Consider the following 15,541-nt stretch of genomic DNA (forward strand, 5'->3'; position numbering starts at 1 on the left):
TTGCTACTCCTTGGAAGAAAAGTTATGACCAAACTAGATATTATATTCAAAAGCAGAGACATTACTTTGCCGACCAAGGTCCGTCTAGTCAAGGCTATGGTTTTTCCTGTGGTCATGTATGGATGTGAGAGTTGGACTGTGAAGAAGGCTGAGCGCCGAAGAATTGATGCTTTTGAACTGTGGTGTTGGAGGAGACTCTTGAGAGTCCCTTGGACTGCAAGGAGATCCAACCAGTCCATTCTGAAGGAGATCAACCCTGGAATTTTTTTTGGAAGGAATGATGCTAAAGCTGAAACTCCAGTACTTTGACCACCTTATGCAAAGAGTTGACTCATTGGAAAAGACTCTGATGCTGGGAGGGATTGGTGGCAGGAGGAGAAGGGGACGACAGAAGATGAGATGGCTGGATGGCATCACGAACTCGATGGACGTGAGTCTGAGTGAACTCTGGGAGTTGGTGATAGACAGGGAGGCCTGGCGTACTGTGATTCATGGGGTGGCAAAGAGTCGGACACGACTGAGTGACTGAACTGAACTGAACCACTTCATCAGTTACACAGATATTACCATTTACTTTCCTGTATTAAATTAAGAAATATGCATCTCAGTTCAGTTCAGTTGCTCAGTCGTGTCTGAATCTTTGCAGTTCTATAGATTGTAGCACACCAGGTTTCCCTGTCCATTACCAACTCCTGGAGCTTGCTCAAACTCATGTCCATCGAGTCAGTGATGCCATGCAAACATATCCTCTGTCGTACCCTTCTCCTTAAGCTTTCAATCCTTCCCAGCCCCAGGGTCTTTTTCAATGAGTCAGTCTTTGAATCAGGTGGCCAAAGATTTGAAGTTTCAGCTTCAGCATCAGTCCTTCCAATGAATATTCAGGACTGATTTCCTTTAGGATTGACTGGTTTGATCTCCTTGCAGTGCAAAGGACTCTCAAGAATCCTCTCCAACACCACAATTCAAAAGCATAAATTTTTCTGTGTTCAGTTTTCTCTATAGTCCATCTCTGACAGCCATACGTGACGACTGGAAAAACCATAGGTTTGACTAGATGGACCTTTGTCAGCAAAGTAATGTCTTTGCTTTTTGTATGCTGTCTAGTTTGGTCATAGCTTTTCTTCCAAGGAAAAAGTGTCTTTGAATTTCCTGGCTGCAGTCACCATCTGCAGTGATTTTGGAGCCCAAGAAAATGAAGTCTGTCACTGTTTCCAGTATTTCCCCATCTATTTGCCATGAAGTGATGGGATCAGATGCAATGTTCTTAGTTTTTTGAATGTGGAGTTTCAAGCCAGCCTTTTCACTCTCCTCTTTCACTTTCATCAAGAGGCTCTTTAGTTCTTCTTCACTTTCTGCCATAAGGGTGTTGTCATCTGTGTATCTGAGGTTATTGATATTTATCCCAGAAATCTTGATTCCAGCTTGTGCTTCATCCAGCCTGGCATTTCACATGATATACTCTGCATATAAGTTAAATAAGCAGGGTGACAATATACAGCCTTGACATAGTCCTTTCCCAATTTGGAACCAGTCTGTTATTCCACATCCAGTTCTAACTCTTGTTTCTTGACCCATATACAGATTTCTCAGGAGGCAGATAAGGTGACCTGGTATTCTTATTAAGGATTTTTCAGTTTTTTTTTTTGTTATCCACACAGTCAAAGTCTTTGCTGTAGTCAACAAAGCAGAATTAGATGTTTCTTTGGAACTCTCTTGCTTTTTCCATGATACAACGGATATTGGCAATTTGATCTCTGGTTTCTTTGCCTTTTCTAAATCCAGCTTAAACATTTGGAAATTCATAGTTCACGTACTGTTGAAGCCTCGTTGCAGAATTTTGAGCATTATTTTGCTAGTGTGTGAGATGAGTGCAATTTTGTGTTAGTTTCAACATTCTTTGGCATTGCCTTTCTTGCATCTGGAAAGAAAATTGGCCTATTCCAGTCTTGTGGCCACTGCTGAGTTTTCCAAATTCGCTGGCATATTGAATGCAGCAGTTTAATGCAAATCAAAACCAAAGTGAGGTACCATTTCACGCCAGTCAGAATGGCTGTGATCCAAAAGTCTACAAGCAAAAAAAGCTGGAGAGGGTGTGGAGAAAAGGGAACCCTCTTACTCTGTTGGTGGGAATGCAAACTAGTACAACCACTATGGAGAACAGTGTGGAGATTCCTTAAAAAACTGGAAATAGAACTGCCTTATGACCCAGCAATCCCACTGCTGGGCATACACACCAATGAAACCAGAATTGAAAGAGACACGTGTACCCCAATGTTCATCGCAGCACTGTTTATAATAGCCAGGACATGGAAACAACCTAGATGTCCATCAGCAGATGAATGGATAAGAAAGTTGTGGTACATATACACAATGGAGTATTACTCAGCCATGAAAAAGAATACATTTGAATCAGTTCTAATGAGGTGGATGAAACTGGAACCTATTATACAGAGTGAAGCAAGCCAGAAAGAAAAACACCAATACAGTGTGAAGTGAAGTGAAGTGAGCTCGCTCAGTCGTGCCCGACTCTTTGCGACCCCATGGACTGTAGTCCACCAGGCTCTTCCATCCATGGAATTCTCCAGGCAAGGATACTTGAATGGGTTGCCATTTCCTTCTCCAGGGGAACTTCCCAACCCAGGGATCGAACCCAGGTCTCCCGCATTGCAGACAGTCGCTTTACTCTCTGAGCCACCAGGGAAACTAACGCATATATATGGAATTTAGAAAGATGATAATGATAACCCTGTATGCGAGACAGCAAAAGAGACACAGATGTATAGAAAAGTCTTCTGGACTCTGTGGGAGAGAGAGAGGGTGGGATGATTTGGGAGAACGGCGTTGAAACATGTATCATATCATATATGAAATGAGTCGCCAGTCCAGGTTCAATGCATGATACTGAATGCTTGGGGCTTGTGCACTGAGACGACCCAGAGGGATGATACGGGGAGGGAGGTGGGAGGGGGGTTCAGGATGGGGAACATGTGTATACCTGTGGCAGATACATGTTGATGTATGGCAAAACCAATACAATATTGTAAAGTAATTAACTTCCAATTAAAATAAATACATTTATATTAAAAAAATAAAGCACCATCTTTTAGGATTTGAAAGAGCTAAATTGGAATTCTATTATCTCTACTAGCTTTGTTAATAGGGATGATTCCTAAGTCCCACTTGACTTTGTATTTCAGGATGTCTGGCTCTAGGTGAGTGATCACACCATCGTGATTATCTGAGTCATGAATATCTTTTTTGTATAGTTCTTCTGCGTATTCATGCCACCTCTTCTTAATATCTTCTGCTTCTGTTAGGTCCATACCATTTCTGTCCTATATTGTGCCCATTATTGCATTAAATGTTCCCTTGGTATCTCTAATTTTCTTGAAGAGATCTCTAGTCTTTCCCATTCTATTGTTTTCCTCTCTTTCTTTCCATTGATCACAAAGGAAGCCTTTCTTATCCCTCCTAGCTAGTCTTTGGAACTCTGCATTCAAATGGGTTTATCTTTCCTTTCCTCCTTTGCCTTTAGCTTCTCTTCTTTTCTCAGCTATTTGTAAGGCTTCCTCAAACATCTAGTTTGCCTTTTTACATTTGGTTTTCTTGGGGATGGTCTTGATTACTGCCTCCTGTACAATGTCTTTAATCTCTGTCCATAGTTCTTCAAGCTCTCTGTCTGTCAGATCTAACCCCTTGAATCTCTGTCACTTCTACTGTATCATGAGGGAGTTGATTAGGTCATGCCTGAATGGTCTATTGGTTTTCCCTACTTTGTTCAATATAAGTCTGAATTTGGCAATAGGGAGTTCATGATTTGAGCCATAGTCAGCCCTTAGTCTTATTTTTGCTGACTGTATAGAGCTTCTCCATCTTTGGCTGCAAAGAATATAATCAGTCTGTTTTTGGTATTGACCATCTGGTGATGTCTATGTGTAGAGTCTTCTCTTGTGTTGTTGGAAGAGGGAGTTTGCTTTGATGAGTGCACTCTGTTGGCAAAACTCTGCTAGCCTTTTCCTTGCTTAATTTTGTACTCCAAGGCCAAACTTGCCTGTTACTCCAGTATCTCTTGACTTCCCACTTTTGAATTTCAGTCCCCTATGATGAAAAGTACATATTTTGGGGGCGTTAGTTCTAGAAGGTCTTTTAGGTCTTCACAGAACTGTTCAACATCAGCTTTTTCAATATCACTGGGTGTTGCATAGACTTCGATTACTGTGATATTGAATGGCTTGCCTTAGAAACGAACAGAGATCATTCCGTCATTTTTGAGATTGCACCCAAGTATTGCATTTTGGACTCTTTTGTTGACTATGAGGGCTACTCCTTTTCTTCTTCATTCTTTCTGGAGTTATTTCTCCACTGATATCCAGTAATGTTGGACACCTAGTGACCTGGGGAGTTCATTTGTCAGTGTCATATCTTTTGCCTTTTCATACTGTTCATGTAGTTCTCAAGGCAAGAATACTGAAGTGGTAATTTGTGCATAATTTTGCAAAAACCACTAAAATATTGTAAAGTAATTAGCCTCCAATCAAAATAAATAAATTAATTAAAAATAGCATCTATCAGTAAGCCTATGATAAAGTATTTGGGGATCTGAGGACTTTTTAATATCCCCCAATACTATAATTTCTATAAATTTGTCAATGGAGTCTCCATGTGAATATAAAATGACAGTACAGTAATGCCATAAGTAGAATAAATGAAACTCCTATTTATTCTATCCTTTATACTAGATGCAATTTTAGGTGATTGCTTTTTTAGTCATTATTTTTATAACTCACCTGGCTAATTAATGGGTATGGAAAATTAGACAATAGTTCTCTGAAGCCTCCATGAACAACTGCCTTGTTAGGCTGCATTTGTTTCAATTTTTGTGGTGGTGGTGGTACATATCTGAGAAAATAAAACATTTTAATGACCAAAGTTTCATGTGGAGTTATATCCATAACTCCTCAAATGTGTGGCTCTATGCGGGAAGGATCCATATTATGTATTAGGCATAGACTTGTTCTTAGCAGCAAACTCTAAATCACAATGTTTAATACTAGACATTAGGAAGAGAATTGCATGTGATGATTATTAAGTGTTTGCAGCAAAACATTTCATGGTTCCTCCTTGTCTTTAATGTCTTTCTCTACCCTTCTATTATGCCAAAACTCAGATATCAGCAGCTTTCCCAGGCATTTCAGATAATAAATAAAATTGTTACATTTTAAGCCCTAAACAACATTTTACTTACTTTCATTGTGTAGTGCTTCAGAAGTTTATTGTCTAGCTGTCAATTATTATTGTTGGTATTAAAACTGTTTTCTGCTTTTTTATATTTTCTGAATGCCTTCAATGTTTTAAGCATTGGGGAGAATCCACACAAAAATATATTTGTTTAGAAAGACAGCAAAGTTTTCTTTTTAAGGAAAGCAGCAGTCTCTGACAATAAAAGTTATGGTATCTAAGTTGCCAAGGCTGTCCTGTTAATTAGTATTTCATATTTATAACCAATTCCATATAAATTATTCCATATACTCCTTCATTTAGCAATCAGAATATAAAAAGGAAGACAAAGAAGTGAGATGCAAGAAATATATTCCTTGTTAGGGTATATGAAACAATATGGAAACAAACAGAAGAATGTAACTCACATACTTAAGTTTCATGACATTATTCTTAAAATATTGCAAAGCATTAGCTATGAAAAGGCCAATCAAGATGATTTCAGGCAGAGGAAAAAACATGTGTAAAGATAAGGTGCCTTACCAAACATGGTGGCTCTCAAAAAAGGGAAGTAGGTAGTTTGGGTGAGTCTGAATTTACACAGCTGGAGGGTATTGATGAGAGATGAGCCTTTTTGGTTTATCATTCAGAGTTCATTTTGAAGGTAATTGAGAACACATGAAATGTTATTTTATTTGTGGCCAACCCAGTTTGAGCATTACCAAGAAATTCTGGAACACATAATTTCAGTTTAGTTAAGGAATATTACAACATTGACCATCACCATCATCCACCCTTGTAAATCTGAAATCAATACATAATTTCTGTAACCATATTTAAATTCCAAAGAAGGAAAATAGAAAGCCATGTTTTCACATTACCTGAATCAAGCAACACCTTGTACAACTGAAAGTACTAGCCTTTTCTCAAAGTGAGAAAGAAGGACCTAAATATCATTTTATCCATCTTTGAGTGATATATTTCCTCTCTTCAGTCAATCACATCTTTCTTTGATATCTTGAAACTTATAAGCTGAGATTTTGTAACTCATTATTAATACAATTTATGTTATATAGGAATGGGAATGGAAAACATATATAAACCTTTGTGTTAAATCGGGTAAAACCTCATATGATTTGGAAGACACCCAACATACTTCAGGAGAATTGTATTGGAAATACTGTCATATTGGATACTGAGTACAAAGTGAAGAGCTTATTTCCACCCTAAAAACTGTTGGCAGGAAGTAAACTGAGAAAACTCCTCAAATGTCAACATATGATTGTTATCTGTCATGAAAAGTAAAGGATGACACAGACAGCAGAAATAAAAGAACAAAGGTGAAATGTTTCTACAAAAGAAACTTCTGATCTACTATTTTATAGTTATTAGTAATGCTCATAAGGGAGGCACAGGATAAATGCTTCACTCTTTCTCCTTATTTTGCAGTATGGTGAGTTTATACACAATATGCAAGACTTTCTGAATGTTCTTCCTGAGGATCGCTATACATTTCTGATGCTACAAGCAATCTAGGGATTTCTTGTAGGATCTTTCTTTTTTTCTTTTTCAACAAGGTAGTTACATGAAGGGTAAATATCTCTGTTCAAGGCGTTTACTGGACCTCAATATACTATTTAAATACTTTTATATCAAGGCATGAGTCAGAATCTTCAAATCTAATTCTGGTTGTACTTTCTCTCTTGTACTTTCTTTCTGGCTTCACTTCCTGGTGTCTTCCACCTTGCTGCAAAGAAAAGGCTCTCCCTGTTTTCAGTTTTGCTAAATTATATGACTTTGCTAAAAATTGTAAAGTTATAAGTTTAAGAATCTTTGGTCTGGTTCTTCATATTAAAATGTGGATTTGGGTAATTTGGAAATTCTTTTGAATAAAGCTTAGATTTTGAGATAATGACTTATGACTTTAAAAATCAGATTTAAAATACATAGAAAATAATTTTCTATGAAAATTCAGTGGTTGGGGTGATATAGATCAAATGACAGATTGAATATGAAAATATTTTAAAATATCATGTTCTTTATGCATGCTGAACTAAGAACCTCACTATATGTGCCTCAATTTTCTGCAAATTATAGATTCTGCCAAGTGTTTTTTTTTTCTTTTTCCTTTTTTTGATAGGAGATTCATACTTTATTTCTCCAATTGAAATAATTATACAGTTAAGTATAAATGAAAGGCATGGTTGTACAAGAAACCCAGGTCCTTTAGGTGGTTCAGTCAAAGAGGTAAGATCTCTGGCTGATTCACATGAGATGCATTCACTCCTTGGCCCAGGTTTTGGGATTCTGCCAGCCTTCAGTTCATTAATAAGTTTCTTCAAAATCCTTAAGTGTCAGATCCTCCTAGTAGTTGTCATTTATTTGAAACATTGGTGGTTTTACACAGGCTCCTAAACATTCCACTTCTATAAGAATGAAAAGTTTGTCAGGTGTAGTTTCTCCAAACTTTATTTCAAGTTTTTTTTTTTTTTTTTTAATTTTCTTAATGACCTCCAATATGCTGTCAGACTTTCAGTGCATGCAAGGCATAGTAGTGTATACTTAAATATATTTTCCAAGTGGCTTTGCAATATACATTGTATAAAAAGTTGGTACATCATATACTCTCATTGGAGGTACTTGTAAAACTTCTTCAACCTTGTTCATAGCAGAGTTGGGGAGCCGTCCATTTTTTCTTTGGCTAAATCCAGGATTAGAAGCAAAGCTTCTGCTTTATGCCATTTTAGGTGTTGTTGTTCAGTCCTTCAATCGTTTCTGAATCTTTGTGACCCCATGAACTGCAGCACACCAGGATTCTCTGACCTTCAATATCTCCCTGAGTTTGCTGAAACTCATGTCCATTGAATCGATGACACCATCCAACTATCTCATCCTCTTTTGACCCCTTCTCCTCAATCTTTCTCAGCATCAGGGAGATGCTTTTTCTATGTGTTTGTTCTTCGCATCAGAGGTCTAAAATATTAAAACTTCAGCTTTAGCACCTGTCCTTCCAATGAATATTCAGAGTTGATTTCCTTTAGGATTGACTGGTTTGATCTTGCTGCCCAAGGGAGTCTCAAGAGTCTTTTCCAGCACTGCAGTTCAAAACCATCAGTTGTTCAGCATTCCGCCTTATTTATGGTCCAGCTCTCACATCTGTAAGTGACTACTGGAAAAACCATAGCTTAGATTTTACAGACCTTTTCTGACAGAGTGATGTCTCTGATTAGTAATATGTGTCTAGATTTGTCATAATTTTTCTTCCAAGGAGCAATCATCCTTTTGTTCCATGGCTACACTCACTGTCCACAGGGATTTTCAGTTCAGTTCAGTTCAGTCACTCAGTCGTGTCCGACTCTTTGCGACCCCATGAATCACAGCACGCCAGGCCTCCCTGTCCATCACCAACTCCCGGGGTTCACTCAGACTCACATCCAACGAGTCAGTGATGCCATCCAGCCACCTCATCCTCTGTCGTCCCCTTCTCCTCCTGCCCCCAATCCCTCCCAGCAATTTTCCAATGAGTCAACTCTTCACATGAGGTGACCAAAGTACAGGAGTTTCAGCTTTAGCATCATTCCTTCTAAAGAAATCCCAGGGCTGATCTCCTTCAGAATGGACTGGTTGGATCTCCTTGCAGTCCAAGGGACTCTCAAGAGTCTCCTCCAACACCGCAGTTCAAAAGCATCAATTCTTCGGTGCTCAGCCTTCTTCACAGTCCAACTCTCACATCCATACATGACTAATGGGAAAACAATAGCCTTGACTAGACAGACCTTAGTAGGCAAAGTAATGTCTCTGCTTTTGAATATGCTATCTAAGTTGGTCATAACTTTTCTTCCAAGGAGTAAGTGTCTTTTAATTTCATGGCTGCAGTCACCATCTGCAGTGATTTTGGAGCCCCAAAAAATAAAGCCTGACACTGTTTCCACTTGGAGCCCCCCAAAAGAAAGTCTATCACTTTCCATCATTTCCCCATCTATTTGCCATGAAGTGATGGGACCAGATACCATGATCTTTGTTTTTTGAACATTGGGATTTAAACCACCTTTTTCACTCTTCTCTTTCACTTTCATCAAGAGGCTCTTCAGTTTTCTTCACATTCAGCCATAAGGGTGATGGCATCTGCATATTTGAAGTTATTGTTATTTCTCCCGTAAATCTTGATTCTAGCTTGTGCTTCATCCAGCCCAGCATTTCCCGTGATGTACTCTGTATATAAGTTAAATAAACAGAGTGACAATATACAGCCCTGATATATTTCTTTTCCAATTTGGAACCAGGCTGCTGTTTCAGGCCCAGTCCTAACTGTTGCTTCTTGACCTGCATAAAGATTTCTCAGGAGACAGGCAAGGTGACCTGGTATTCCCATCTCTTTAAGAATTTTCCACAGTTTGTTGCATTCCACACAGTCAAAGGCTTCGGCATAGTCAATAAAGCAGAAGTCATATTTTTGTTTGTTTGTTTGTTTGTTTAACAATTGTCTCTGTCCTCTTAAGAGTTTTCCATTGTGAATTCAAATGGAATATCTAGGTTATTGTCAGGAGTAACTATGTGCACAATTAAGGCTCCTCCAGCTCCATTCTGCACAGCCGTCTCATGCAAATTCCTCAAATGTCTTCTCCACTGGCAAGGCTTGCTGAGTGGGTCCATGGGTCCAGACTGCCATAGAGATCATGATGGACCAAATTGCCCACCTCCCAAGTGGTTTTTTTTTTTTTTTTTTTTTGGTAAATGGCTTTAATTTACATAGCAGTTCCTATTTCTTTTTTTTAAAATTTATTTTTTATTTTACTTTACAATTCTGTATTGGTTTTGCCATACATTGACATGAATCCACCACGGGTGTACATGCGTTCCCAAACATGAACCCCCCTCCCACCCCCCTCCCCACAACATCTCTCTGGGTCATCCCCACATACCAGCCCCAAGCGTGCCATATCCAGCATCAGACATAGACTGGCAATTCAATTCTTACATGATATTATACATGTTTCAATGCCATTCTCCCAAATCATCTCATCCTCTCCCTCTCCCACTGAGTCCAAAAGTCCGCTATACACATCTGTGTCTTTTTTGCTGTCCTGCCTACAGGGTCATCATTGCCATCTTTCTAAATTCCATATATATGTGTTAGTATACTGTATTGGTGTTTTTCTTTCTGGCTTACTTCACTCTGTATAATCGGCTCCAGTTTCATCCATCTCATCAGAACTGATTCAAATGTATTCTTTTTAACGGCTGAGTAATACTCCATTGTGTATATGTACCACTGCTTTCTTATCCATTCATCTGCTGATGGACATCTAGGTTGTTTCCATGTCCTGGCTATTATAAACAGTGCTGCGATGAACATTGGGGTACATGTGTCTCTTTCAATTCTGGTTTCCTCCGTGTGTATGCCCAGCAGTGGGATTGCTGGGTCATAAGGCAGTTCTATTTGCAATTTTTTAAGGAATCTCCACACTGTTCTCCATAGTGGCTGTACTAGTTTGCATTCCCACCAACTGTGTAGGAGGGTTCCCTTCTCTCCACACCCTCTCCAGCATTTAATGCTTGCAGATTTTTGGATTGCAGACATTCTGACTGGTGTGAAGTGGTACCTCATTGTGGTTTTGATTTGCATTTCTCTAATAATGAGTGATGTTGAGCATATTTTCATGTGTTTGTTAGCCATCCGTATGTCTTCTTTGGAGAAATGTCTATTTAGTTCTTTGGCCCATTTTTTGATTGGGTCGTTTATTTTTCTGGAATTGAGCTGCAGGAGTTGCTTGTATATTTTTGTGATTAGTTGTTTGTCAGTTGCTTCATTTGCTATTATTTTCTCCCATTTGGAAGGCTGTCTTTTCACTTTGCTTATATTTTCCTTTGTTGTGCAGAAGCTTTTAATTTTAATTAGATCCCATTTGTTTATTTTTGCTTTTATTTCCAGAATTCTGGGAGGTGGATCATAGAGGATCCTGCTGTGGTTTATGTCAGAGAGTGTTTTGCCTATGTTCTCCTCTAGGAGTTTTATAGTTTCTGGTCTTACATTTAGATCTTTAATCCATTTTGAGTTTATCTTTGTGTGCGGTGTTAGAAAGTGATCTAGTTTCATTCTTTTACAAGTGGTTGACCAAGTGGTTTTTATTTTAATTTTTTAATGATCATTGCATGATATCAGGAATAAAAAACTTAAAGAGAAATCAGGATATTCAGGTTTTAGTAATAGTTAATTCATAGCTCTTTAACTACCAATATATTTTATGTACTTATCATATGTTTAAGGCAAACACATTAACAGATTATCTCATTTGTTTTCTTTGATATCTTTTCTATGTCTGAAGGAAAGATATTTGTAACAGATGGGTCCTACAAGTGGCTTTTTAAAATTCTGACTCTATAATCACAGGGCAAATGGCTTATAATTTTAATTTTCAGAACTCCAATATAAACTGTAATACCCGACTGCTTTCTACCCTTCTTGAGTTATAGCTAGTTAACAAATAAAACAACAATTTGAAAATTGTTCTTTTCATTCTAAAGTTGTATACTTAAAAAAAAAAAAAAAAAAGCCAGGGGGCATTATGATTATGTACCTCCTTCATTTTATCAAAACTCATTTAAACACTATGGTATGTATAAGTAGACAATTCACATAATTTACTTTTACTTATTGATCAGCACACCCAAAATTGTCCCAATCAAGCAAGGACTACAAATAATTTGTATGTGTCTGTGATTAAATTGTTTTTGACATCTTCCTTCCACAATTTTAAACAATTATAGAATATTTCTTAAACATACCTTGTTATGTATTCCTTCTAAATATCTTATTTCATTAAACTTTCCTCATATTATGTGGGTTTAGTTATTGTATGTGAGCATTTTTTACCTAATTATCTTTAAAAGTCCTATTTTATTGCAAATTAAATACACGGATGATATTTGGAAATTTTTTCTTAAGCTTTTTCCTTATGTGTATAGATATTAGGGAAAACTTGGCACTTGGTATTAATTTTAATAATTCTGGTATTAAAGTCCATAAAATTCTGGAAGCTCATCTTCCTTTGGCAATATTTTCAGTTACAGATAAATATTTTTTTATTGTGGGATCTAGGGCATCTATTGGAGAAGGAAATGAAAACCCACTCCAGTATTCTTGCTTGGAGAATCCCAGGGACAGAGGAGCCTGGTGGGCTGCCGTCTATGGGGTCACACAGAGTTGGACATGACTGAAGCGACTTAGCAGCAGCAGGGCACCTGTGATCATCTTACTAGTACAGAAACTCAGAGACAAATAGAACAGACATTATAGGAAGAAAGAAAGGATTCTGAAGGAATTCTTGGGAATCCATGAATCCTTAATGTCTTATGACAGACATGCCAACATTCAGAGTGTAATGAAAGGAAACTGTCAGCACACCACTCTGATAGTGGAGAGGAGTGGAGATTGTTTAACTCAATTAGCTGGACTTCATCTAAAAACCTTCCAGATGAGGCAAAAAAAAAAAAAAAAGAAAAAAAAAAAAAAACTGCTGTGAGGTGATGAATCGTACGTTTTAACCTTAAAATATTCCCTTAATTATAAATACATCATTTTGTAAGGCTATACATTTCAGGTCTGGAGATAGAGCATTCTACATATTCAATTAAAATAAACAAATGTATGTCCTTTCCGGGATATCCAGAGAACACTAGTTACTCACAAAGAGGAACATACCATGCAATTTGACTCAGAATAACACAGATGAGAAGTTAGTCTGCTTTCTATAGTCATCAATTCTCATTTAGAAAACTCCTGAGGCATCATTTGATGAATAGCTAAAAAATTAATTCATAACATATATAACAGATATACTTAATATTCATAAGATGCATTCCCAATATAAGACCAATATTTTCAATATAAACATTAAATAGATATATTAGATAACAATTATTTTTTCTGAGGAGTATGAGCATAGATTCTTGTGATATAAAATGTTATTGCCTATTATTTTGTGCATTTAACATACTTAATTAAATGTACATCCTTTTAAGTGTTAATATACATAATATATTCCTTCAGCTGCAGGTGATAAACAATGATTTTGTTTTCTACTCTATACAAATAATAAGCAGGAAAATGTCATTTGGGAAAAAATGTGAAGCTATATCTTTGGAAGAAAAGCTATGACCAACCTAGACAGCATGCTAAAAAGCAAAGACTTTACTTTGCCAACAAAGGTCCATCCAAAGCTATGGTTTTCCAGTAGCCATGTATGGATGTGAGAGTTGGACTATAAAGAAAGCTGAGCACTGAAGAACTGATGCTTTTGAACTGTGGTGTTGGAGAAGACTCTTGAGAGTCCCTTGGGAGTCAAGAAGATCAAACCAGTCAATCCTAAAGGAAATCAGTCCTGAATATTCATTGGAAGGACTGATGCTGAAGCTGAAACTCCAATACTTTGGCCATCTGATGTAAAAAATGTCTTATTGGAAAAGACCCTGATGCTGGGAAAGATTGAAGGCAGGAGGAGAAGGAAATGATAGAGGATGAGATGGTTGAATGGCATCATGGACTCAATGGACATGAGTTTGAGTAAATTCCAGGAGTTGGTGATGGACAGGAAAGCCTGGCGTACTGCAGTCCATGGAGTTGCAAAGAGTTAGACAGAAGGGAGTGACTGAACTGAGCTGAACTGATATCTGTGAGGAAGCTTCAAATTATATTGTCGGATTATATATGGCTTACACAGATTAAGTTATTGTCCATGTGAAGAAACACATTATCAGAGAGAAGTTATTTAGTATATACATTATTAGGCCACAAAATCCTCAAGTAATCTCTCCTTTGAAAGAGTCTCTTTTGTCACTGTTTTTTAAACAAGAGACTATTTTTGCTAACTTTAGCTCTATTAGTCTTAATTCTTCGTTGCATGTGACAGTTCAGTTTAGACGAGGAAGGCCATAAAACATTAGGTTCTTCTCCTTGCAATTCTCCTTTCCATTGTTGTCGGTGTTGGATAGAGGAGCTTCCCAATGACCTGTTGAGTTGGTAGGAAAAATGAATGAATGAATGCATGAATAAATGAATAAACAAAGTGTAAAGATGAAAATATTCCATGAGTGGGAGGGAGGGAGGGAGATTTGAACTTTTCATTTACTGAACTTTGATGGGGTGATGTTTAGGTTCCTCAGGGTTCATTTGTGAATTAAGATGGAGGAGTCAAATGTTACTTTTTCTAAGTCTCTGAGACATAGAAATAGGAAATTTGGGCCTTAGATATGATCACTTCTCAAATCTACTCTAAGCAGAATTTACACAAGACCAGGAAGGAAGAATAATGTAGTATAGAGAACCTTACATATGCATAGGGGATCTTTCATGTTATATTTACTCAACTTCCAAATCTTTTAAAGTTAGTGATAAGCCTTAATAAATATTTTTTGTGATGCTTTTTTTTAGTAATGAATTGGATTATTGGAAAACTTTTAAGTTTTATTGTTTAACAAAGAAATAAAATTGTCATAGGTTATTATTATTGTAAGAGGTAAATATTCCCTATAGAATTTCTCATTAATGTTGGACAAACTATAATAAATAACAGGCATGACATTTCTTAGAATAGGTCCATTCACAAGGGATTCATTAAGAAAAGATCACGACATACATTGCATACCTCCTAAAATGTGGACATGAGGTTTCATTCTGTAGTTATTTTTAAGTAGGATTAAATTAATTAAAATGACATTTTTTAATGTCCTGTGGGCTTTCAAAAACCATTACTAGCATAGAGCGTCTGTGCCTAATATATTGTAATAGCCCTTACTTAACCCTTGTATACAAGATTAGTGCAAACAATCAATCAATAGTAGCATATTTTAGAAATAAAATTCTGATGTGTTGATATGAATGTATTCCTATAGGCTTATTTTTCACTTGCAAAGACAGAATGTTTAGTTAAAAACCAACGTTACCTAGGAATAGCTGCATTTCTGTCAGAGAGAAAGCTGATAGAAAGGTTTGGCAGCCATAGAAATAAGATATACTCTAGGAGTTGTGTTTATTATTTTTTTTCACACAAATTCCTTCAAGAAATATGTATGCCTCATTTTTTATTAGTGTAAAGGAGAAAGAAAAAATCCCCTTCTCTTAGAAAATCCACTGTCACATCTATTGGTATTTTTAGTACCTTAATAAAACCCAGGGATTTGTTCTAAAGAACATCACATTATGGATGTTTCCTTGAGAAAATGCAACAGTGAGCTTTAGTTAAACAAAGAATTATGCCTCTTTGTATCAAGTGAGTTTAGTTTAAATATATTCATTTGAAATATAAGTTTAAGCAGAATTTTAATT

General features: G+C 36.9%; 1 pseudogene; it reads right to left on the reverse strand.

The window, feature by feature from the left end:
• LOC120860658 overlaps nt 1-9,870 on the reverse strand; it is a 95,197-nt pseudogene extending 85,327 nt beyond the window's left edge.
• Nucleotides 9,871-15,541: the final 5,671 nt, after the last annotated feature.

The sequence above is a fragment of the Oryx dammah genome, unplaced genomic scaffold (genome assembly GCF_014754425.2).
Source record: "Oryx dammah isolate SB20612 unplaced genomic scaffold, SCBI_Odam_1.1 HiC_scaffold_11151, whole genome shotgun sequence".
Classification (NCBI taxonomy): domain Eukaryota; kingdom Metazoa; phylum Chordata; class Mammalia; order Artiodactyla; family Bovidae; genus Oryx; species Oryx dammah.